This window comes from Lissotriton helveticus, chromosome 1_1, assembly GCF_964261635.1.
Source record: "Lissotriton helveticus chromosome 1_1, aLisHel1.1, whole genome shotgun sequence".
NCBI classification, from domain to species: Eukaryota; Metazoa; Chordata; class Amphibia; order Caudata; family Salamandridae; genus Lissotriton; species Lissotriton helveticus.
This window is the reverse complement of record NC_136057.1, coordinates 1,715,081,668-1,715,106,478: the sequence shown is the minus strand read 5'-3', so window position 1 is coordinate 1,715,106,478 and position 24,811 is coordinate 1,715,081,668.

Here is a 24,811-nt window from a genome sequence, read left to right as displayed (position 1 = left end):
GACCCAGTGGGCCTGCTCTATGGAGTAGAAGGGTGAAAAATCCATTGCTGGGACAAAGCTGTGGTACCAGGCTTCCATGAATTTAATTGGATCATAGCCTTCGGCTCCCTCCTGCAACCCACCACATGGGCATTATTACGGCGCTCTAATTCCTCCACCCTGTCCTTCAGGAAGCAGACGTGGTCCACTAGGTCTTGTTCCAGTCGGTGATTGTCTTTGACTTGTGGTTGGATAATGAGGAGGGATTTGTCTGCCAGGAAAACCTTTCCTAAGAGCTCAGCTGGTCGCCAAAAAGAAGTCTGACATCCATAGCAAAAGCGCCAACTTTGGATTTCAGCTATGTCCTAGTGGAGGTAGCAGCATGCAGGATTTGGTTGAGTTTGTCCAAAACCGGGATTGACAGGTCCCTAGCCCATTCCAGGAGGGCATCGTCTGAGGTTTGTCCATCTGTTTTCATCTGACCCGTTTTCCCCATTGTGGCAAACTCACTGCCAGCTTTGGACAGAGAAAGAGTTGTTGAAAGGAGGAAGGGTCCTTGGTGTGAAGACAGGAAGTAGGATATCAAAGTGGAATGGGTGGTAGTAAATGTCCAGAGTCATACAGTCCGGAATGCGACCTGCTTGCCCCTGTTGTGGTGTTAGTAGGGCAGCACGAGCAGACCACGAATCCGGTGGCCACAACAGTGTGGATAAGGACCCGTGCCTTCTGTGAAGGTAACCTTGATGTAGGACACCGACAAGGGCCCACACTTTGGGAGTGCAGACCATCCTCCAAGTACAGTCTTTTGTCTGCTGGTGAACGGTAAGTGATTAATTCCCCCCACCTTAGAGGATCCATGCAGCAGAGCCTAATGTGAGGCACTGAGGGGCATGGAGGGTTGGCCCCCACCAGTTATCCAGTCCATGGGTATCAGGTCGACCGCAGTGGCGGTGAGGAAGAAGTTGGGGAGGATCCCATTCCCTCAGTGATGTGCACTAAGTCCCAGGTGGTCTGAAATCGGGAGCTGGGGGGAGGAGTGTTGGACAGGTGCAAGCCACTCCGGAAGGAAACCCTGCACTGCCCTGGCCTAAGAACCAGAAAGGGGGAGTAGCGGTTCCAGGCAGGGAACACAACAGGTCCCCCCTCAGCTCACTCACTCTCATCCACTAATCAAAACTGATGTCAAAGGGTGTATGCTCAGGGTATCAAAGATGACTGTTTTATTGTTTAATGTAGCTGGTGCTCATGTGAAGCATTCCAATACCTTCGGTTCAAGTTTACACTATATAAAACACAAAAAATAAAAAAATAAAGATGATCACAAAATGACAAGGAACTGCATATTCTGTAGTAGGGGATCTCTGTGCATAGTCATAATCTAGTGAATAGTCCCGCCCATGTGCGTGGACCCCGGAGCAATCAAAAATAATCTCTTACAGTGTCGAAAAATGCAGAACTGCACAGACACTTAAGAGAGAATTTAAAGACAGATAATGCAGCCTAAAAAAAAAAAGGCTACACTGTCCAGTACTTCAACTAGAAATTCCACCACAAAATCCACAAAACAGCAAAGCCTGTACAGATTTCCCTTGCTTTACAGCAAAATCCCTCAGGAATGATAGAGAGAAGAACCTGGACAGACAAGCCCCATAGGCTGCCATTATGTGGCTCAGAACAGGATACTGTGCCTTTAAGAGAACTTTCCAGAACTTCACAGTATCCCAGAATGCCCTGCAGGTCCCAGTTACTTTCAGTTCTTTTTTCTGGCTCCTGCAAGCAGGACCCTGGAGCATTGAGCTCTCCCTTTTCAAGGGTTTGTTGGTATTTTTTCACTGAAAAATCGATTTGGGTACTTTCTAAGTACTTTTGGACTTTTCTTCTTGGTTTTTGCACTCTTTTTTCTGTCAAATATGCCCTCACTATTTGACAAATGCCCGGAGTGCTCCAGGAAGATGGCTAAGTCAGACCCTCATGAGGTGTGTATCCTCTGCCTGCCCTCTTCCCATGTTCCAGAGGAGTGTGAGATCTGTAAAGGCTTCTCTGGAAGGACCCTGAAGGACAGAATGAAGATCAGACTTCAGGGCCTCGAGTAAAGGAGGCTGAAGGCTCAAGGTGGGTCTGGTGGGGCTTCATCTGCCCATGCTGAGGCCTCTGGGGGGCTCCCCAGGGGCAGGAAGTCCAGCAAACGCCCACAGTCTCCGTCTGGTTCGGTAGCTCTGACCATGACGTCGAGAGGAAGGTCCACGGCCAGTTCCCGGTCTCCCCAGGGCTCTGGGTCGAGAAAACGTCGCCCGCCGACGTCGAGGGACTTACACCGGCCGCCGTCGAACCCTGTGACGATTTCATCGTGGTCGTCTTCGGCGTCGACGTCGAGTGATCGCGTCGACGGGCCCGGCGTCGGGGCTCGCCGTTGAGGCGACACCGCCGATCGCCGTCGACGAACAGGTCATCGTCGTCGTCGAGGGGATCCTCGTCGTCGAGACCGCCGTCGAAGCGGAAGAAGAGATCTCCGGCGAGGCGTAAGAAGTCGCCGTCGAGGCGGTCGAGGTCACCGTCGAGGCGGTCGAAGAGGTCGCCGTCGAGGCGGTCGAGGTCGCCGTCGAGGCACAAGAGATCGCCGTCGAAACATAAAGGATCGTCGTCGAGATGGTCGGGATCGACGTCGAGACATAGAAGCCGTTCGACGCCGACGCATAGAAGACGGTCGACGCCGAAGGGGCGCTCGACGTCGAGGGACCCGCGCTCGACGTCTGAACACCATTCTTCGACGTCGAGGGGTCGTGCTGACAGGCCTAGGAATGTGGGAGGCTCCCCTCAGTCCGGGAAGGATGGCGGGTCACCGGGATCGGTGTACTCGAAGGTGTATACCCCGAAGAAGTCGGTTACACCTCCTCCTCCGTTGCCAAGAGGTCTACCTCCGAGGGCTCCAACCCCTCCTCCGTTGCCTCCTCTGCCTCCGCTTCCAACAGGACCGCAGACCCCTGTGCCGGTCAAACCTCCATCGGTTCCGCCGAGGTCGGTCTCGTTGCCCAGGCTTCCGACCCCTCCCAAGAAGACTCCTAAGTCTAAGGAACCGCCTAAGCCCAAGACGTCCGCCCCGGGGAAACCGGCGGAACGTCCCAGGTCCAGAAGATCAAGGTCCTCGCTCCAGGAGGAGAGATAGATCGAGGAGCAGGCACAGGCCCTCCACTAGATCCAGACACCGCCATAGGAGGCATAGGTCCAGGTCCCGTTCAACCTCTGGGACCCGTTCCTATTCACCGACTTTGTCGGGCTCCCCGGAGACTAGGGTGTCTCCGATCGATGACATCGGTACGTTCCAGGAGGTTCTCCTGAGGGGGGCTGCGAAGCTGGGTATCGTGGTGACGGCTCCTACACCTACGACGTCCGTGATATTCGAGACTTTGCATAAGAAACACCTGTCTCGCCCTCTACTGCCGTTGGTGCCAGGGCTGGTTGAGCCTGCGGAAGAGCTTTTTCTTACGCCAGCGGTGGTGAAAGCTGCTCCCTCCAGGCTTCTGAAGAAGTACAGGGCGCCTGACTCGGACCCGGCCTTCTTACGGATGGATCCAGTGCCCGATTCAGTGATAGTGACGGCGGCCAGGAAGTTGCATTATACCTCCCCATCCTCCACCATGCCTCTGGATAAGGAGAGCCGCTGGATTGATTCGGCTGGAAGGAAGGCATGTGGGACTTCTTCCACGACTATGAAGGCTTCCAGCGACTCGGCGTTACTGGGGCGGTACGACCGTGCGCTGTGGGATTCCATGGAACAGTTCGCGGACCTTGTCCCGCGTGACAGGAAAGCGGACTTCATGGAAATCGTCCAGGAAGGAATGCTGGTCTCGAACCAGTCCATCAGCGCAGCGGCGGATATCTCCCTGTTGGCCGCACATGGATACTGCCACGGGATCAATCAGCGCCGCCATGCCTGGCTCAGGCTTACGTCGCTCAAGCCTGAGGCGCAACAGCGAGTGGCCAATCTGCCGTTTTCCGGTGAGACTCTATTCGGGAAACATGCAGACGACTAAATGGCCCGGATGAAGGCCGAGGCAGAAACCCTGACGGCTGTGGGCTTGGAGAAGCCCAAAGACAAGAAACCCTACCGCCAGTTCCAACGACGGTTCGGCTCGCAGGGGAAAGGAAGAGGACAGTCTTCTGGGCAACAGCAGCAGCAACAACAGCAGCAGTTCAGGAGACCCTTCCAGAAACGTCAGAGGGGTAGAGGTGGACAGCAGTCCTCTACCGCGAACAAGGGCCCGGCCGGGTCTCGACCCTGAGCGCTTACTTCTCCTTCGTCCGTTACCCGCTCCGGTGGGGGGAAGCATTCAATTTTTTCTGGCAGAGTGGAGAAAAATTACTCAGGACAAGTGGGTGCTGAATATTGTTTGCAATGGATACAGTCTTCGGTTCACCAGCCCGCCTCCATCGATTCCTCCGGTCAGCTCGCAGTATCAGCTGCGCGAGCTCCAGGCGGAGGCCGATATCCTGTTAAGGAAAAGGGCGATAGAAGATTTACCTCTGTCTCAAAGAGGAAGAGGTCTGTACTCCAGGTTCTTTCTGGTCCGCAAGAAGGACAAGAACGAGTTCAGGCCCATTCTGGACTTGCGACAGGCCAAGTGGATTCGCAGAGAAAAATTTTGCATGCTGTCGTTGCATCAGATTTACCCTCAACTGCAACAGGGGGACTGGCTTTGCGCCATAGACCTACAGGATGCATACTTCCATGTGCCCATTGCACACAAGCACAGGAAGTTCCTGCGATTCCAAGTCGGCACCAATCACTATCAGTGCACGGTACTTCCGTTCGGGCTGAAGTCTGCGCCCAGGACGTTTTCGAAGTGCATGGCAGTGGTAGCGGCACACCTGAGGAAGAACAAGGTGTTTGTCTACCCGTACCTGGACGATTGGTTGATCAAGGCCTCCTCCTTCTCGGAAGCTCAAGCACACTTCCAGAAGACGCGCGTTCTCTTGAACAAGCTGGGGTTGCACATCAACATGTCCAAGTCTGTCCCGACTCCGGTCTAGTGCATCCAGTACTTGGGAGCCTCCATCAATACGCTGTTGGCAAGCGTGTCTCCTTCGGAGGAACGACGATTATCACTCCTTCGAAAGGCTCAGGCTCTCATGTCCACTCCATCTACCACAGTGAGGACGGTGTCTTCTCTACTGGGATCGATGGCTTCCTGTATCTTCCTGACGCCACATGCGCGGCTGCACATGAGACCGCTGCAGGAGTGCTTGGAAGATCAGTGGGACCAGAGGAGAGGATCTTCGGACGACAAAATAAGGCTGTCTCTACATGCTCTTCAGTCTCTGAAGTGGTGGTGTTCGGCGGAGAATCTCCTACGAGGGGTCCACTTCCACAAGGACATTCCCACTCAGACTATCGTGACGGATGCTTCTCTCCAGGGATGGGGAGCGCACTCCGGAGACCTACAGATTCAAGGGACGTGGTCCCCGACGGAGTCCATGTACCACATCAATTTCCTGGAACTCAGAGCTGTTCACTTGGCACTGAAGGCCTTTCTTCCGTCCTTTCAGACCGACTCTCTGCTTGTACAGACGGACAATACGACCACGATGTATTACCTCAACAAGCAGGGGGGCTCGAGATCACGCACCTTGTCACAGGAGGCGCAGGCGATCTGGCGCTGGCTTCTGGCTCGAGGACTGACGATAACAGCCACCCATCTGCCAGGTGTGCAGAATGTTCAGGCAGACGCACTGAGCAGACTGATTCAGGAAAACCACGAATGGGTCATAAACGACGAAGTGCTAGGAGAAGTCTTCGCAAGGTGGGGAACTCCAGACGTGGATCTGTTCGCCACCGCAGAAAACAGCAAATGCGAGACTTCGCCTCCAGGTACTACCAGCCGGGGACGCTGGGGAATGCGTTGTGGATCGACTGGTCGGAGAGCTTTCTGTACGCTTTTCCGCCCATTCCCCTGATTCCGACGGTTCTCATCAAGCTGTCCCGGTCCAGGGCGCGGATGATACTGATTGCCCCGGAATGGCCCAGACAGTGGTGGTTCACGGACCTGCTTCACCGGTCTCTCCTTCCTCACATGAAGCTGCCGTGCAGGCCGGACCTTCTCACGAAGTTCGGGGGGCGGATGTTGCACCCCAACCTCTCGTCTTTGAGTTTGGCGGCATGGCTCCTGAAATAGTGCAATATGGCCATCTGAATCTCCCAGAAGATTGCATGGACATACTGAAGGAGGCTAAGCGACCTTCCACTAGGACTTCCTATGCTTACAAGTGGAAGAGATTTTGCATCTGGTGCAAGTCCAAGAACTATGACCCGACGACATGCAAGGAGGATGTCATCCTTCCATATCTACTTCATCTGGCGCAGTCTGGCCTTAATGTCCATTCCATTAAGGTTCATCTGGCTGCTTTGACTGCCTACAGGAAATGCCCTTCACAGACTTCCTTTTTCCAGATCCCTGTGATCAAAGACTTTTTGGAAGGCTTGAAGAAAGTTTTCCCTCCTGTCAGGCTTCCTTCGCCTTCCTGGGAATTGAACGTGGTGCTGTCGAGATTGATGAAGGAGCCTTTTGAACCTATTCATAAGGCTTCGTTGCAGCACCTGTCCTGGAAGGCGGCGTTCCTCGTGGCCATTACATCGGCCCGCAGGGTGAGTGAAAGTCAGACGTTGTGTTGCCAAGAACCTTATACTGTATTTCATGCTGCTAAGGTTGTTATGCGTACTCACCCTAAATTTCTTCCCAAGGTTATTTCTGATTTTCATGTCAACCAGACTATAACTTTGCCTACGTTTTTTCAGAATCCTTCGTCTCCAGCGGAAAGGTCTTTACATTCCCTGGATGTCAGGAGGGTGCTGAAATTTTATCTGGATAAAACCAAGGATATTCGTAGGTCAGACCAATTGTTTATCAATTATGGGTCAGTCAGGACGGGTCTTGCTACCTCTAAACAGTCCATCTCGAGGTGGATTGTGTCCTGCATACAATTGTGTTACCAGAAAGCTAATAAGACCTTAGGGGGCAAACCTAAGGCTCATTCCACCAGGGGCAAAGCTGCTACGACAGCGTTGCTTCGTAATGTTCCCATTGCAGAGATCTGCAAGGCGGCCACTTGGAAGTCGGTCTATACCTTTGCTAAGCATTACTGCCTGGACGCTGATGCCAGGGCAGACGCTCAGGTTGGGCAGGCTTCGCTGCGGAATCTGTTCGCACAATAGTGTCGTCATTTCTTTTTTCTCCACCGCCGCTTGGTGTGGGGATGGGCTTGCTATTCTATTCACTAGATTATGACTATACACAGAGATCCCCTACTACAGAAGGAGTAGTTTCTGTCCTGTAACTCCAGTTCTGTAGTAGGGGTATCTCTGTTATAGTCATAAGCGCCCGCCCTCCTCCCCGGTGGAGAGAGTGAGAGATATTCAGGTTTGGAATGCTACAGGTCTGGCGTGTTACGCCTTCAAAAAGAACTGAAAGTAACTGGGACCTGCAGGGCATTCTGGTATACTGTGAAGTTCTGGAAAGTTCTCTTAAAGGCACAGTATCCTGTTCTGAGCCACATAATGGCAGCCTATGGGGCTTGTCTGTCCAGGTTCTTCTCTCTATCATTCCTGAGGGATTTTGCTGTAAAGCAAGGGAAATCTGTACAGGCTTTGCTGTTTTGTGGATTTTGTGGTGGAATTTCTAGTTGAAGTACTGGACAGTGTAGCCTTTTTTTTTTAGGCTGCATTATCTGTCTTTCAATTCTCTCTTAAGTGTCTGTGCAGTTCTGCATTTTTCGACACTGTAAGAGATTATTTTTGATTGCTCCGGGGTCCACGCACATGGGCGGGACTATTCACTAGATTATGACTATAACAGAGATACCCCTACTACAGAACTGGAGTTACAGGACAGAAACTACTCCTACTTCTGTGTCAGTGACCCATGCTTTGTGTCGTTCCAAGAGAATGAAGAGGACACTAACAAGCCTAGCTGCCAAGCCTACCAGGTCCATGTGTGATGTGCAGTTCCAGTCCAGTTTGTCTCTTATGAATTCTGGGACTTGAAGTCCTGTTTTATATTGAAATAAACAAGTGTACAAGTTCCAAAATTCAAAGAAAAACCAGCTCAAGTCCAGCTTTTTTTCGTTTGAATTCTGGGAATTGTAGTCCCTTTTTATAAAGGAATAAACAAGTCACAGAATTCAAAGAATTCAAAGAAAACCCTGTACTGGAGCATCACCACATTAACCTTAAAGCTGGGAATCTTGGTAGCTCTGAACCAGGAAAATCTTCCTGAGGAAGAAAGGACTCCTGATTCATTTCTGATTCTCTTTTTCAAGAAATGATGCTTGGAAGATGTCATCACCTCATCCACAATACTTATCCTTAAGAGTTGGTATGTCCGCAGATCAGGCTCGAAGAGATTAGTGGCAGTCTAATCGCACACTAAGGGGCTTATTTGCAAGCCCCTAGCGCTAGAGGTGCGTCACGTTTAATATGGGAAAAAGTGACATACCGGTGGTTCAAGGAGCTTGTGAATACACCCCTAAATGTAGTGAAGTGTTGTTTAAGCAACTTCTGATATATGCACTGCTGAGCGTGAACTAGAATGACGTGGGTAGGCCGCAGCGGCCCTGCACACTGACACAGACAATTGTACCACCTGTTTCAGCCTTCAGCTGAAATATAATACTTTAATACAGTTATGCATTATTTGGTCTGATCCAGTCAGTGTCTTCTCCACAACCGTACACTTCTCTTTTCCATTTCCATTCCGTTCTGTATTTTCAGCGCGCTCCAGACCGAACAGGCATTCGGGCACTGAGGATAAGGGCAAAACAAGAATGTGTAGAACGGCTAGACTTTTAAGGGCTTATTTACAAGACCCTTGCACCGCCATGCGTCACTTTTAATATTGGAAAAAGTGAGGTACAGGTGGCCAAGGTGGTTGTAAATAGGCTCCTTAATCTCTAAGTTACACATTTCGCATATTTCCTTGGTTTCCGTATTCCACCAAATAAGTGAGGGCCTGCATCAATTTCTTGCCTTTTTTTAATCGCCTCATTTACAAAGTGCTGCTAACTGCAGTTAGCGGCACTTTTCCGGCATAAACGTGAATTTTTAAGATCGCCACTTCTGTTAGCAGGACTTAATGAAAATGAGATGCAAGGTGGGCATTCCGGTGCAAAAACTGCGGCTAACTCCACTTCGCGATATTTACAATGAAATTCCCATAAGGCGATAACCCCCGAAAACTGCTGCTAAATCCAGTTAGAGGCAGTTTTTTAAGACCAGAAATTAGCTATTCTTTAAATTGGTGCAAACACTTGGGTCCACATATTAAATGTTTGGGTGCTGGAGAGGGCTGCAAGGAACATTGCTTCACTGCCCTGTGCCAAAACAAAAGGACAGGGATGCAGCCTATCAATAAGATAGGGCACATTCCTGGGCCCCATTCATGAAAAGTGTTGCATCGCTGCGACTAAACAGTGTTGCAACAGTTTTCAATTCGCCCTCCTTGTGACACCATGGATGTGCTGTATTCAATGTATGGCGCTCTATGTCGCAATCAATAACAGATATACGTCTGGAATCCTGACGTATCTGGCAGCTCTAAAATCATGCATTGCTACAGTTGTGTATCGCGGCATCGCCAACTAGGTAATGCAGCGAACGCAAGTTAAATAGTTTTATTTATTTATTTACTTACTTTACTCCTGTCCATCGTATGTCTTAGTCCACTACCCCCCACCCTGCCCTGCCCTTCCCCGCCCCACTGCCCGCAGCACTCCCTCTGCGAGCCGCGACTTCATATACCCCAGTTTAGAACTGAAGAAGGTCCAGCTCCACACATGACCAGCCACTGGCACTGCAACCCACTCCCATAGAAAACAATAGAAACAACAAACAACTAAAGAACTATATAGGAAAGTAAAGGAATATTTATTTTTCTTTTGAATACTCAAATACGTGATACCTTTTTACGAAATCCTGTGTGAAGTTCTATTTTTTATTTTTTGATTTTCATCACCCATTATGTTTTGCATTTTTAAAGCAAATCTTATATAATTGTGATGAAGTGGATTTCTTTATGTATATCAATTTTAACTTGACAGCAAATCCATTTTAACATTAAAACAAGGGTTATTACCTTTTTATTTCATGTTCCTATGTTTTCCTTAAAAGGAAAGGATTACAATACCTGCAACACATCTGCTAATACAAGGCATGTCATTTTCTCAACTCCACCAACCATCCACAGCTAAAACACATTTCAACACTAACCAATCACAGCCAGGTTGACAGCATAAGAAATTAACTATGTTGGTGAACATGTTTGTTCTTTTGCCCCTCATTGTAAGGACTAGTTATTTGAGGAGGAGGAGGAGGAGAGACAGGGTTTACGGGCAAAGGATCAACATATAGGGATGCTCAGGGAAGCTATCATTGCAAGATACCACTTCTTATCTGGTTTGATCCTTGACGTGGTTACTCACTGGGAGCAGGAACTTGATTCACCTGCAGTCCACTCTCAGGCTATACCTGACTATGTCAAAATATTGACCGCACTCCATTTTAGGGGTACTGGATCTTACCAGAGGGTCATCCCTGACAACTTTGGCATCTTGCAGGCAAACCTGTCTCAATGCTTGCACCGAGTAATACGTTACAGAAGAGTGCACCAGTTTATTACCATGCCATAGTCACTGGCGGAAAGGCAAGATAATATTATACCATGGCCGCCTCTCTTGTGTGCTAGGTGCCATTGACTTCACACACATTGCACTTAAGACACCTCACCACATGGCACAATTTTTCTGTAACATGCACTGCTGGCACTTAAGTGACGTGTACGTTGTATGCGATGCCAGGGGCTGCTTTACTGATATCTACCCTGCCTTTCCTGGAAGGACGCACCAGCTGCACATTCCATTAGTCACCTCTTGTATGCCGTTTGGTTGCTGTTCATTTTGGTGACATGTGGCTCATTGGTAAGAAAAAATACTTCAACAGTCTGGGGTTACATGAGCATCTGGAAGTGGCATCTATAACATAATTAGTAATCACTATAACACACTAAACTAACATTACTCTCACGTCAACTGCAAGGGCCCAATTCACAAAGGGACTTTTGACTCATAAAATTACAGGTGCAGAGTCTTCACACTCCCGATGGAATCCCTGCACTTGTTGCGGAATCTCTGCACTGAGCACTGCAGTGGGGAAATTCCACCCTGAGTGCAGAGATTCTGCCACAAGTGCGGTGACTCCGCACTCGTAACTTTACGAGTAATCAGTCCTTTAATGAATCAGACCCCATGTTTCTAGAAATGACGTATTACAATTAGAATAGATACCAGTTTGTAAACATTTCACTTGTCTTTGTCCCATCTGATGCTGGATATGCTCTCTCTCCCCATCTCCTCACACCCTGCAGACGTCAACCACACAACCTCAACAGAGGTACGATTGAGCACACATACATATACACAAGACATTATTGAATGCACTATCTGATTGAGACTTCTAGCCTCAGATTTCTTACCTTAGAATATTTTCCAAGTGTCAGACTGGATCGGGAAATTTGGGTGAGCAGTAGCCCTGGGTGCTGGTAGGGGGCGTTATTCAGCTCCGCATGGCATCGCCAGCGTCATCCCCGCCAGAAGTGACATGCATGGTGCCTATATAGGTGCCACCCCGGCATGCTGACATCAGTTCCTTTCTTTCCACGCCAGTCAGAGCAGATCTCGAGAAGAGCTACCCCCAGTCACTTTTTGACTGACCTTTCTTAGAACTTTTGGTCGAGATTGTTTGAGACATTGTCTCCTGGTGTGGCAGGGATGTTTGCAAGGAAGGCCAGTTTCAAACCCTGTGGCAACATCACAAAATAAAATTATGGATGGAGGGTTGAAACTTTTCAAACTCTCACCCCCAGTCATAGATCTGAGTTTAATCCTTCGTTATTTTGCTTGCCGCGTTTCCCCAGTTTGGACCCGGCATATGCAAATCAGTCATGATCCTGCTCCCCATGGGGAAGAAGAAGAAGAAGAAGAAGAAGAAAAAGAAGAAGAAGAAGAAAAAAACAGCATGTATCAGCAGAATTAAAGTAATACAGGTCTAGAGGGTGCTAATTTCTTCTTCTTAGTAGTGTCGTTTTTCCGCTGCATCCAGACCTAAGAGTAGCTATTTAGGGGGTTACCTTTTCATACTTGCCTGTTCCCCATGGGAATAGTCCAGCCCGAACTGTTAAGCCAGGTCCTCCCCAGACCGTAAACAAGCATCCTGGGACTGATTTCTCCTGTCAGCTGCAAATGTTGGTGCCGGATCCACACCTCACCTGCCTTTGATGTCTGAAGCATGTCCACGACGCCTAGACCTGTATCAGTTGTCGTGCCATGCACCCCAAGGCCTTGAGGGATAACTCATACTCCTGATTAACGGCACATACCGCGCGTCTAGCGCTTCATAAGGACACTTTGCTGCACAAATGCACTTTATTTTTCTGCTGCACTATTGTAATTGAATCCGAATTTGACCTGTTGTGCTCCTGAATTTAACTCTGACCTGTTGGCGCTCTTAGCTGTTTAAGCTGATTTTAAACGAACATTTTAATTGTTGTATACAATAACGTTGTAACTGTTTTAAATCATTTTGCGCTACTGTGTATAGCGGAACTCTGCTTTTCTGCCTTAGCATTGCGCACTTTAGACCCCTAACAAATTGTATATATCCCTACCTCTTACACCCGCATTTGCACCTCTTGGGGCGGCTGGTCAGGGACGGATTTTGCTAATACACTTCCGCCTGGCCAGGAAATGCTATGGGGCTCAGGGGGCCGGGCTACGATCCGGATGCAGTGCCGTGGAGGACATTTGAGCGCGGACGCCCGCGCGCCAAAGGCAAGCCCGTCATGCGCCCATCCACACCCGGATTGCGCCCAGCGCCGGAACCCCTGCCCGTCTTATGCCAATAAAATATGCGCAGGAGCTATTGACCAAACTGAACAAGGGTGAGGGTCCAAATCCTGATACACTGGTTGATGGGGACTTTAATTGCACAATGAGATGCAACGCATGTGGACTAGTTGCCCACTGCCAAAAAAGCAAACACATTAGGGCTAGGGAAAGTATTGGCATTGTCCCTCCACCCCTACCAGATAGCCCCCAGAGCAGCATCAGCTCGGGGGGGTGTCCCACAGTCCGTGAGGAGATAACGTCCCAATGCAGCTACAGAATGAATCCACACAGGGCAGCTTACTCGTAATGATAACATCAGGTGTTTTTTTATTAAATACAAGATCAATGGGGAAACACAAATACGAACTAGAAGGTCTGATACACCTTGAAAAACCTGACCTGGTCTTTTTAACAGAAGCTTTGGAGGACGGACTATAGTGAAAAACATAAAAAGGACTATAATCTGGCCCTGGAGGCATATAAGGAAGCCATAAAACAGGCAGAAGCCAACTACTTCACAACCATGATCTACAAAGCAAAAACCTCTTCAAAGAAACTTTTTAAAACAGTCACAGCCCTTTCTAAACATCCACAGGACAGAATCTTTAAACCGGACCAAAGTTTTGTGGATAAAATTGCCAGCTTTTTCCAAAATAAAGTACAGGCCGTATATGACAAACTGCAGAAAACAGTTCCACTGACAGTAGATAATAATGTAGATCTCCTGGCGGCTAACCCTTCTCAGAGCAGTATGTCAGAGTTCTCTGTCTTAGCGGCAGAGAAAGTCAATGACATACTATAGCTGACAAAATCAGGTTCGCCTCTGGATCCCTGTCCTCCTTCAATACTGCACTTGGTATCTGAGCAAGTCAGTGTACAACTTACCCCTATGTTAACCAAGGTTATTAGTTCTGGTGTCTTTCCTCAGCTATGCAAAAATGCTTGCATTAGGCTGATTATCAAGTAAGCCACACTGGATCCCACTGAGACCAAAAATTACCGCCCGATATCATGTCTGCCATTACCAGCTAAAATTATGAAACAAGCAATTAACCTCGAACTTATGAACAATTTGGATGGCAATTCAATTCTTGACTCCACACAACATGGCTTCAGGTCAAGACATTCCACCGAATCCGCCTTGATAATGGCGACGGAAAAAATACGCAGACTGGTGGATTTTATTTATTTATTTATTTATTTATTTAATTTCTAAAGCGCTCTATCACCTGACAGGCATCATGGCGCTGGCAAACTCGGAGTACAAGGTAGAGAAACGTGCAGCAGAGAGACAAGGGTGGAACCACCCAAAGAGAATACAGCACCTTACATTTTCAGAAACAGCAGTGTTTTTAGTCTTCTTCTAAAAAGAAGGAGATCACTAACTTGTCTCAGTTCCAGAGGAAGCCCATTCCACAATCTGGCCGCAGCAACCGCAAAGGTTATGCCACCCGTTCTGACATTCCTAAACCTCGAGATCTTAACTTACCTTGCCGAGGCGGAACGGAGGCTTCTAGTTGGAACATACCACTCACATTTCCTCTGCAACGAGACAGGGCCTAACCCATGCAGGGATTTAAACACTAGACAGAGGGACTTAAACTAAATTCTCTGTCCCACCGGGAGCCAGTGCAGATCTGCCAGGGCCCGGGAGGAGGAGGACCTTCTAGGCCAGCCCAAGGCAAGTTTGGCTGCGGTCGATTGAATTCTAAAAAGTCTGTCCAAAAGAAACTTTGGAGATTCTAGCAGAAGGGCATTGCAATAATCCAGTCTGCTCAGGACTGTGCTCTGTACAACTAATGCCCGTGCCTGAGGGGGTAATAAAGGAAAGATTTTCCGTAAAGATCCGATAATCGCAAGGCAGCTACCCACCGTTCTAGTAACCTGAACCTCCATAGTCAGCTTGTTAGTAAACATGATGCCCAGTGGATAAGGTTTACGAACCTTATCCACTGGTCTCACTGAGGTTGACATATCGCTATGCCAGAAGTTACTGGGCAACACCGAGGGAACCCTATCCGCAGAGCGGAAGAGCACCTCCGTCTTGCCAGCATTAAATTGCAGTGACTTACCCTTCAGCCACAGAGCCGTCTCACGCAAGCAGCAATGGAACTCCTCCAAAGAGGTAGACTGCTCTCCCTCCAATTAGAGAATAAGCTGCGTGTTGTTGGCATAATATACAATGTCAATCTTATGCTCTTTAATGACTGCAATCAGAGGTTTCATGTATATGTTAAATAGAATCGGACTGATTGCCGAGCCCTGTGGCACCCTATGTGTGATGTTAATCAGATCCGAACGATAAGGAGGAAGAGACACTGCCTGCGTTCGACCCGTAAGGAAAAATTTAAACCACTGAAGAGCACAGCCCTTCACCTCCTCCAGCCTGCTCAACAGAGTCCCATGATCCGAAGTTCGTCCATCACGGTCACCAGGGTCGACTCTGTACCATGAGCAGGCCGAAAGCCAAACTGAGCCTCCTCCAGCAATTTATGCTGCTCCAAATAGTTGGAGAGCATCCTACTGACCACTTGTTCCGTAATTTTGTCCGGAAAGGGCAGAAGAGAGATCGACCTATTATTCTTAGGACATTCCGGGTCCAGGAAGGCCTTTTTGAGCAAAGGAGTCACTAAAGCTTGTTTCCACTGCAATGGCACTACCCCACTATTGAGGGACTGATTACAAATTAACCGCAGAGTAGGAAACAATTTTGCCTCAAATACCTTCCAGATTTTATGAGGTACGGGATCCAAGGGGGAGCCTGATGAACTGCCCTGTGCTACTTTACAAAAATCTTCCGAGGTCAAAGGCGCAAACTCGGTTAAATATTTACTATTCATGCTATCTGGGAAGGTGATAGAGACATCATTACCCCTCTTCCCCGTATCACTGACAGCCACGGTGTCAGTGGTTTCAAGAACCACTTGCTTATTCCCCTCTCCCAACACATCAATAATAGTTTTCATTTTAAGATGGAAAAACTTGGCTAAGTTATTACACAGTTCCTGGGAGTGGGGTATCTGCTTATTTGTGCACTCGGGTTTAGTGAGACTATTCAGAATAGTACATATACTTTTGGAGGTATTAGGGGCGTTAAGAATCATGTTAGAGAAATATTCCGCCTTAACCCTATTTATCTCCTTTTTATAACACATGATCTTAGATCTCCACGTGTGTTTGTCCAAATCCGAGTAACCCCGTCTCCATGTCTTCTCTGCGCATTTACAATCCAATTTCATCTTTTTTAAGTTATCATTGAACCATGGAGCCGATGGTCTGCCCCTGGTTCTATGATTTTTTAGCGGTGCAAATGCGTCTAAATCTGCCGTAATCTTCGCGCAGAGGGAGGTATAATTTTCACCTACGAGCTTAGTTACCGAAAAGCAATCATCTACCAAAAACAAAGGGGCTAAACCCCGCTTGCGTAAAAGCGCCTTCCAGTCTCTACGAACATAATTTTCCTAACACCATTTACTCGGTGGTTATGCTTAGCCATGTCCAATGCAAATTTAATCAAGAAATGGTCTGACCAGACCAAAGGCAGGATTTCCGTAATATTAAGATGATGCTCTTCAGAAAAGATCAAATCAAGCATGTGGCCTCCCTTGTGGGTTGCTTCTTCCTCCCGTTGGAAAAGGCCAAGACCCTCACACAAGTGAAGAACATTGAAATACCCTGAATCAAGGGATCCATTCAGCCAAACATTAAAATCTCCCAGAATAACCAGTCTATGATGAATGGCGGCCAGGTTAGTAAAGATCTCCAGTAGTGACTGCTGCTGAAGCACCGTAAAAACCCCAGGGGGCCTATAGCAAATAATCCCTGTTAAAACATGGGCATGGACGTTTTTAATGGCGAAGCCTAATAGTTCAAATCCTTCAGCCTCTTTAATATCAATAGTGACCAGATCCCAGTAGTCTTTATAAATCACCCCAATCCCCCCCCCCTCTTCCACCCTGTCTTGGTTTATGACAGAATTTATAACCGGGTGGACAAGCCACACCCGAGTCAACATCACAATCCGGACGAGTCCAAGTTTCCGTCATAAACAGAACATCCAAACCATGATGCTCCAGCAGCAATTGGATTTCTACACAGTGCTTGAGCAAAGATCTTACATTTAAAAGCCCGCAGGACAACAGGTCTTCATTCGCGAAGTCTGAGGTCGGTGAAGCTGACTCTGCAAATCTAATACTCCCCTTACCTTTACCCCACTCCCCTATGTTGCGTAGCTCATCACTAGTATACCTAATAGAGCACCCACCTACAGCAGATCCAAGATCTCCAAAGGGAGGGGCAGCATGGCTGGCACTGAGCGCGTCCTTGGCGCGGACGGGCGCAGACGGGCTTGCCTTTGGCGCGCCTTAGGCGCGTCGACGGCGCGCCCACTGCGCGCGCGCCATCATCTATTTTTATGCCCAGCCAGCGTGGAGAGCTGAACCGCTAACTCCAAAGAAGGCGGGTTCGCTTGTACGGACGGGCCCCGCAATCAGGAGAGCGGTGGTAGAGCGTAACGTGTGGAAGGAAAGGTAATCGCCCCCTTAGCCTGCCCTATGTAAGTAATTTAAAAATTAATTTAAAAATAATCACATACAAATATAACTTTAAAATCGGATCAGAACTCAAAGTTTAAAAGTAGAACATAGTGCCGCTATCTCTGTCTGCACCTCAACACCACGCACTCACAAATGCCTTGTAAACGGTGGATGGAGGGGCAGAGCCCTCCTCATTCTACTTGACCTATCAGCAGCATTTGACACCATGAACCACGTGGTGTTGGTGCAGCGGCTGAAGACAGTAGGCATTAGAGGAATAGCTCTAGCCCTCCTTTCTTGCTTCCTTGCATCTAGGGAACAATCAATTCACTGGGAGGGTCTTAAGTCTGCAAACCTCCTGCCTCCCCTGTGGAATTCCACAGGGGTTTCAGCTCTGTCACCAATGTTATTCAGCATCTATGTCACACCTCTGGCAAGATTAATTAAACAGCATGGTTTTAATCTGGTCTCGTATGCGGATGACACCCAGATTGTGGTTTCAGTCTCACAGAGGGTGGACATCACAGACACACCGTTCTGTAACTGTCTTAATTCAGTTATGGCTTGGATGAGCACAAACTTCCTCAAACTCAAAACCGAAAAGACCGAGGTCAATGAGTTTGGGAAGGGCCCCTCAGTCTGGAATCAACTATGGTGGTCTGCGGAGGCTGGGAGTTGTCCAGTTCCCGTGACCAAGGTTAAGAACTTAGGCTTCATGTTCGACAATGAACTAAAATGGGGAAGCAAGTCAATAAAGGAACCTCCGCCTGCTTTTTCACTTTGAAAATTCTGCGCACAGTCTTGCCGTTCATCCCATTCACCTTAAGGAAAACTGTAATAGGTGCCCTTGTACTTTCCAGAATCGATTATGGGAATGCACCATACTTAGGTCTAGACAAAGGCCAATCTGCTAAACTACAAGCAGTGCAGAATGCGGCTGGTCGAGTGCTGCTTGCGCTCCCCAAACATCATCCCACGTCTTCTAGTATTAGACAGCTTCATTGACTTACTATCCCAGAAAGAGCAAACTTCAAAGCCCTATGCCTGGTGAATAAGGCGCTCTATGGTGGCGGTGCCACAGACATTCAAATGCTATTCTCTTGGTATCAGACTCTGCGAAGTGTAAGGTCTGCCAACACAGGATTGGTTCTGGTCCCCAGAATAAAAAAGGGCAGATGGGGTGGTAAAAGTTTCTCACATCAAGTGGCTAAGATGTGGAATTCTCTCCCCTCTCTGCTCAGACTGCAATCTAACAGGACTATCTTCAGGAAACAAATAAAGACGTGGTTGTTTCCCAATGTCCTTAACTAGGAGATCCCTGGGTTAATATGAACTATCCTCAACACCAAGACGCCTTGGCAATTGAGTGCTTTATAAAGGCATCAGTCAGTTAGCAGTCCCTCAAACTCCTTGCTGCTCGCTGCACAACAATCTCGATCCTGGTCAAGAGGAAGGTCCCGGGATCAGCACAGAGCCATTACAAGCACTCGTCATCGCAGTCAAAGTCGTCAGGTAAGTCCCACAAACATAAGAAGTACAAGAAGTCGAGGGGCCCATACGGGTTATCTGCCAGCAGGCTCACCACAGCCCCAGTCGGTCCCCTTGGATCCTTGGACAAATCCAGACCAACGCCGGTTAAGTAACCTCGACCTTCCCTGGTGCCGGCTCAATTGCCAAAGGTCTCCGCTGCTGCCCACTTGCAGTGCCGTCCCCATACTTATACCAGACACTGACACAGAGACGGATAGGCATTGTCCGACACTGACTCTGGCACAGACTGGAGATATTCCTTCCAGGGCATAGCCGGCGACCTAATTATCTGGGCTAGGACTTGGGGGTGATTGGAAGGGACCACTGGACCCTGATGAATACCAGCCCCAGATGTCACCAAGGACACCTGATGTGAGCATCTGGCAGATACCAGTGGTCAGGACACCTTTCCGGATTCTGGCTTGATCTCTCCTCCTACCATGGCTACAGAGGAGGGTGCCTCATTTGCTATGGTGGTGAGGAGGGTGATTGAGGTCCTAGACCTACAGCTACCCACCGCGGTTGTCAAGGAAAATGTCTTGTCTGTGATGCTTCAGCAGAGAGTCACCAGATCAGACCTGCTTCTCTTTTTTCCCTTGTGAATGTCATAATCAGGCCTGATCTAAACGCTGCTCAGGGGCCCTGTGAATAGGACAGTCTCCCACTGCAATTGCCCAGCCCCAGGGGTCCCTAACTTCCTCACCCAGCACCCTTCCCCAGAGTACTTGGTGATCCAAGCCTCCACTTCCAGAGTAAATCCTGGTGCATTCCCTACCACTCCACCAGACAATTAATCCAAGAGGCAAAATACATTGGGAAAGAAGATGTTTTCTTACGCTATCCTGCCACTGTTAATTGTGAACACTGCATGCCTTTTGGGGCCATACTCCCATTCACTTTGGGACTCAGTTGAAAAGGTACTGCCTATGGTCTCGGAGAAGGCCCGAGTCGTACTCTCCCAAGCTTTTGCTGATGGGAGGGATGCAGCCAAGTTTGCCATACGCTGTGGGCTATATAGGTGCCTACTCACTAGGCAGAGTGGTTTCATCATCAGCGGCCCTTAGGCTCCTCGCTTTGTTTAGGACTACTGGCTTTTCAGGGGATGTCCAGGCCTCACGCATGGACATCCCTTTTGATGGCTCCCTTCTTTTCGAAAACAAGGAGAATTAATTGATGGGGCATTTCAAGGACAGCAGAGCTACAGCCAGGCCTTTCCATGGCCCATCACCAACCCCAGTCCACCTTTTCGCTCCTTTCATGGCCATGGAAGTGGCCTCCAGCAGGGTCTTTACCCACACAGCCACAACGGCTCGCTGTCTGTCAGGCCCTTGTGTGGTCGAGAATGCAGTAACCACAGACCTCATGGGTCAGATGGCCAGAGGTTGGGTCAGTCCGCCCCCCCCCCCCCGCAGCTGCAGCCTTCAAGCTTCTTTAATTTGCCACCTGACCATCATGGGCATCCAGTGGGAGGCAGGATACGTCATCACCTGCATCACTGGACGGTGATAACATCTGATCGCTGTGTTCTCCAGATTGTCCAAAGGGGCTACTCCCTCCCCTTTGTTTTTTTAAATATTTGTATTTATATTTTCAAGTAAGAAAACAAGAACTGACAATTACAACGTAGAAAGCTAGCATGATATTACAGCAGCACAAGTAATATATCAGTCCAAGACAATGAATTACAAAACGTAATGAATAGCACCGGGTGACTCACGTATACATTACCGCAGTGTATAGATTCCAAAACTACAGGCATCAATCTTTATCATGTAGTACATAAGTGCTATATAAGCCATAAAGGGTGTGTTATCTAGAAGGCAAAAGCAGGCCTATCATATTGACATTGAAAGTGCAAGAAAATGCATAATGACTTGAGCAGGTACAAACAGCACAGAGGCGTATATCACAACTAATCGTCTTCGTTGTGTGCAAGTTCAGGAGACTCAGGACGGCTCCGGGCCCAATCCAGGAACGGTTCCTATATATTACTGGGCCTCGAGGACAGGGGTATAACTTCCCAAAAAGTGCTCAGCTGTGTGTAGCCATATGTGACATCATTCAACCAATCTTTGGTTGAGGGTATTTTCTTCCATCCCCAGCGAATTGCAACCTGTCTTTTAGCATAAAGTAAGAGGAGTGCGTGTAACTTATGATGCATGGGTGGTGTGTCTTTTACATACCCCTGGAGGCCCAGGGCTGGGGAAGGAGCATCCGCTCTACCAATGATTTGGTTCACTGCTGCGAAAATCTCCAGCCAGTATTCAGCTATCTGTGGGCATTCTTAAGCAACATGTAAAAAAGAAGCAGGAGTGTATCTGCAGCGCCAGCAGCCCTCATCTTCCCTAAGCTTCATACGGTACAGACCCACAGGCGTCCTTTAATATCCGTGCAAATATTTAAAAAGGATCAGACATGGCCTATAGTTTGGAGAAAGTTCAGTGAGCTGCCCACAGCAAAATTCCCACTGGGCCTCTGTTAGCGGAGTGGAGAGCTCGCTATTCCAGCACTGAAGGGACTTAGGTTTCACCACTGGGTTAGTGTTTTGCATTTGGGTGTATAAACGTGTAACAAGCTTGCGAGGGGAAGAAGATTTCAATACGTTCTCCAAGGCAGGCAGTATTGGGGGGGCCGCAGGGAATCCGTCCCATAAAGCACGGCACGCTGCACGCAGCTTGTGATATAAGAAGAGCTCCACAAAGGGTGTAGCCCGATCCACATCCACCTCAGGGGGAGGCCTGAAGTGTCATCAGGATACAGATCTGCAAAAGTATGCAGGTTCATATCATGAGTTAGAGTTTTGCTAATCCCATCCTGAATACAAGGAAGCGTGGGATTCCGCGCCAGTGGAATGGATGGAGTGTAAAGCAACGGGATGTCAGCCCTCTTTGGCAGCTCGCCCCATGCCCAGCGCAGAGTCCCAGCCGTATCCACATCTCCCTGGGGGCGCTGTGAAGTCTAATAGAGCCCCACCCCAAGTGGGACAGGGGCTACCACATCAATCTCAACCACCACATGGGGCTGGAACGGCGTTGAGTGAACCCAAAAATGCAGAAATTGGGCCTGAGCCCATAAAGCATATAAATGCATGTCTGGAGCACCCAGACCCCCCTGCCTCAACGGGAGAGTCAGTAGATCCCAAGAAACTCTAGCTTGCCCTCCAGCCCAAACCAGGGAAATCAGCTGCGATCTGAGGATGGTAAAAAACATGTTGCGTGAGGGGGATTGGCACGTTGACAAATAAATAAAGAAACCTAGGCAAGATAACCATTTTGGCCAGTGCTATTTTCCCAGCCATGGACAGAGGCAGTTTGGACCAGAGCCCGACCTTCTTCTCCAAAAGTTAGGTTCCATATCTCCTGCCTGTCCCGGCTCAGCCACACACCCAAATAATTAACTGCCTCTGCTTTCCATCGCAAAGGGAACTCAGGTGTCATTGGGGGCGTGCCATCCGTCAATGGAAACACCACCGATTTTGCCCAGTTTACAGAAATGACAGCAAGGCCCCCAAACCGAATAAATTCTCTAAGGACAGGGTCTAAATTCTCCTTGGGTTATAATGTAGAAAGTTACATCGTTCGCATACAGCGAAATAATTTGGCTCGGAGTGCTAAAGCCAATACCCTGGGCCGCTTTGTGTTGTCTGATTCGGGCGGCCAGAGGTTCCATTGCAATGGCAAAGAGCAGGGGCGAAAGAGGGCACTCCAGAACGATATAATATGGGACTTCCTTTCCCATATGCATTATACGGTGACATACATTACACGGTGAAATGTATTTTAGGAGTTTTGTGATAGACGATAAACGCGCATGCGTAAGAGAACAGTGGTGGTTATTCTCCACGCATGCGCTATCATATAGCGGCTCATCTCGCGGGACCTTCCGTGATTGTGCTTAATCTCTATATGACGGAGGACCGATCATTCAATTCGCGATGTCTATTTAAGGAGGAAGGGCGGGATTACAACTCGCCTCCACTTCCGCTCGTCTCAATATCCAGGGCACCGACGGACAGGTGAGACATATAGTGCCTTCACTTGACTGCAGCCATTTTCTATTGAGTCAGTCAGATCAGAGGGAGCTGTTATGGCCCTTAATCCCCACAGACTCTTTGCAGGGGTGGGAAGCCTGCCCTCTTAAATTTTCTTTGAAGTGAAAAAGCAAATGATCATGAATGGCTAGGTAGCGACTCAGGGGTGCATCTGAGTATCCCCAACCAATGCTAAAGCAATGTGGCCTCGAATAGGTCTTCAGCCTACCTCCATCTGTTTATATTTTCATGTTTATACAGATTAAGGACTGTTTTTTCTTAACAAAACTTTTCAAAGTATGTACCTAGAGACACATAGTAGTGTTAGGACAGTGCCCTGAGATATGATTTATATAGCAAGATGTGCTATTCAGACACGCCCGTTGGGTTTCTTTGTGGTTGTCAGTGTTAGGTATGGCAGTTGGGTGACTATCACACGTCTGTTAGGTTTTATGTGTAGAGCCATTGGCTTGGGGAAAGTAAAGTTGTGTGCTTACTGTGCCTTTTATTTCTACACTGTAGAGCGGGGCCTCATACTCCCGAGCGGTTGCCGGGTGAGGTGAGGCCATCACCCACACAAAGCTGGGTGAGTATCACTGCGAGGAAATGCCTCAGTGTGATCAAGCTATTATGCTTTTTATAATGCAGAATGTAAAGTAATTCTTGCAGGTGTGTTTGCATGGTCTCTGTGTGTGCGCATGGGTGTGTGTGTGTAATTTGGAGTTGTTTGACATATTGTCTCTTTGTTTTTTGCTTCTTGATAGGAAGAAGACATACTCTTCCCCCTCCAGTGGACATTTAAGTATTCAAGTTCCTGGTATATGTGTAACTCTTCTAGTACATTCTTGTTATTCCTCACATTAACACTTCATATGTAGTTGCAGTAGCTATTTTTTGTCAAAAAGGTCCTGAAGAAAGCCGGGTCAGATGCCCCTAAGGCTGAAACATGTCGACCATACTGCACAGCGCCAAAAGGTAGTCTTACTACCTGGCGTGTTTTTAATCTTTGACACCCGGACCCCTATCCAAATGTCCTTCGGAGTCTGGGTAGTTCATTTTATCCATCATTATTATTTGAGCACTGCACTTTTTTCATGCACATCACTTCAGGATGTACACCATGACTACACTCCTGATATCCATTCCCGTACCGGCACTACCTGGTCGGACTGGGGACGGCTAGATTAACAATTCCCACGTGACGTAAACTCCACCACATGGGTGGTCTGATGGGAATACTTTTAGCTTTTCGATACCAAAAGCCTCTATTTTTAACAACCCTTTTGTCACGCATTCACCACCAGTGCCACACAGTCACTGCTGCGAGCACACATTTCTCTCAGACTTGGTCTGCTCTTTTGTGTGTCTTACTGTCTAGATGTAGGGGAGCGAGCAGACAGGTCATTAAACATTCCCCTTGACCCTCCACACACCTGTTCTGTTTTTAGTATTTAGTGCAATTTTTGATTGCGGGTCTATTCAATCAGGATGCAAACGTAATTCAGTTTGCACCTCTCATGCTCACCCAACTTAATTGTGTGTGTTGCCCTTCTGTCTGCCTCCACTGACACCCAAGGATAACAACATCAACTCTCACCATTGTGGAATATGAAGAGTTACTCTCCATAGGGCTGGTCACTTGTCCACTACACAGTGACTTATGATGATATAATTGCTTTCAATTATAAGCTTTGAATTTACTTTAGATACCGTTCCTTTTTTTCCTCTAAATAGGCAGTTCACGAATTACACTCGAATAAATGTCTCATTGTACAAATACCTTGAGACCTAATTTGACGAAACCTTTCAC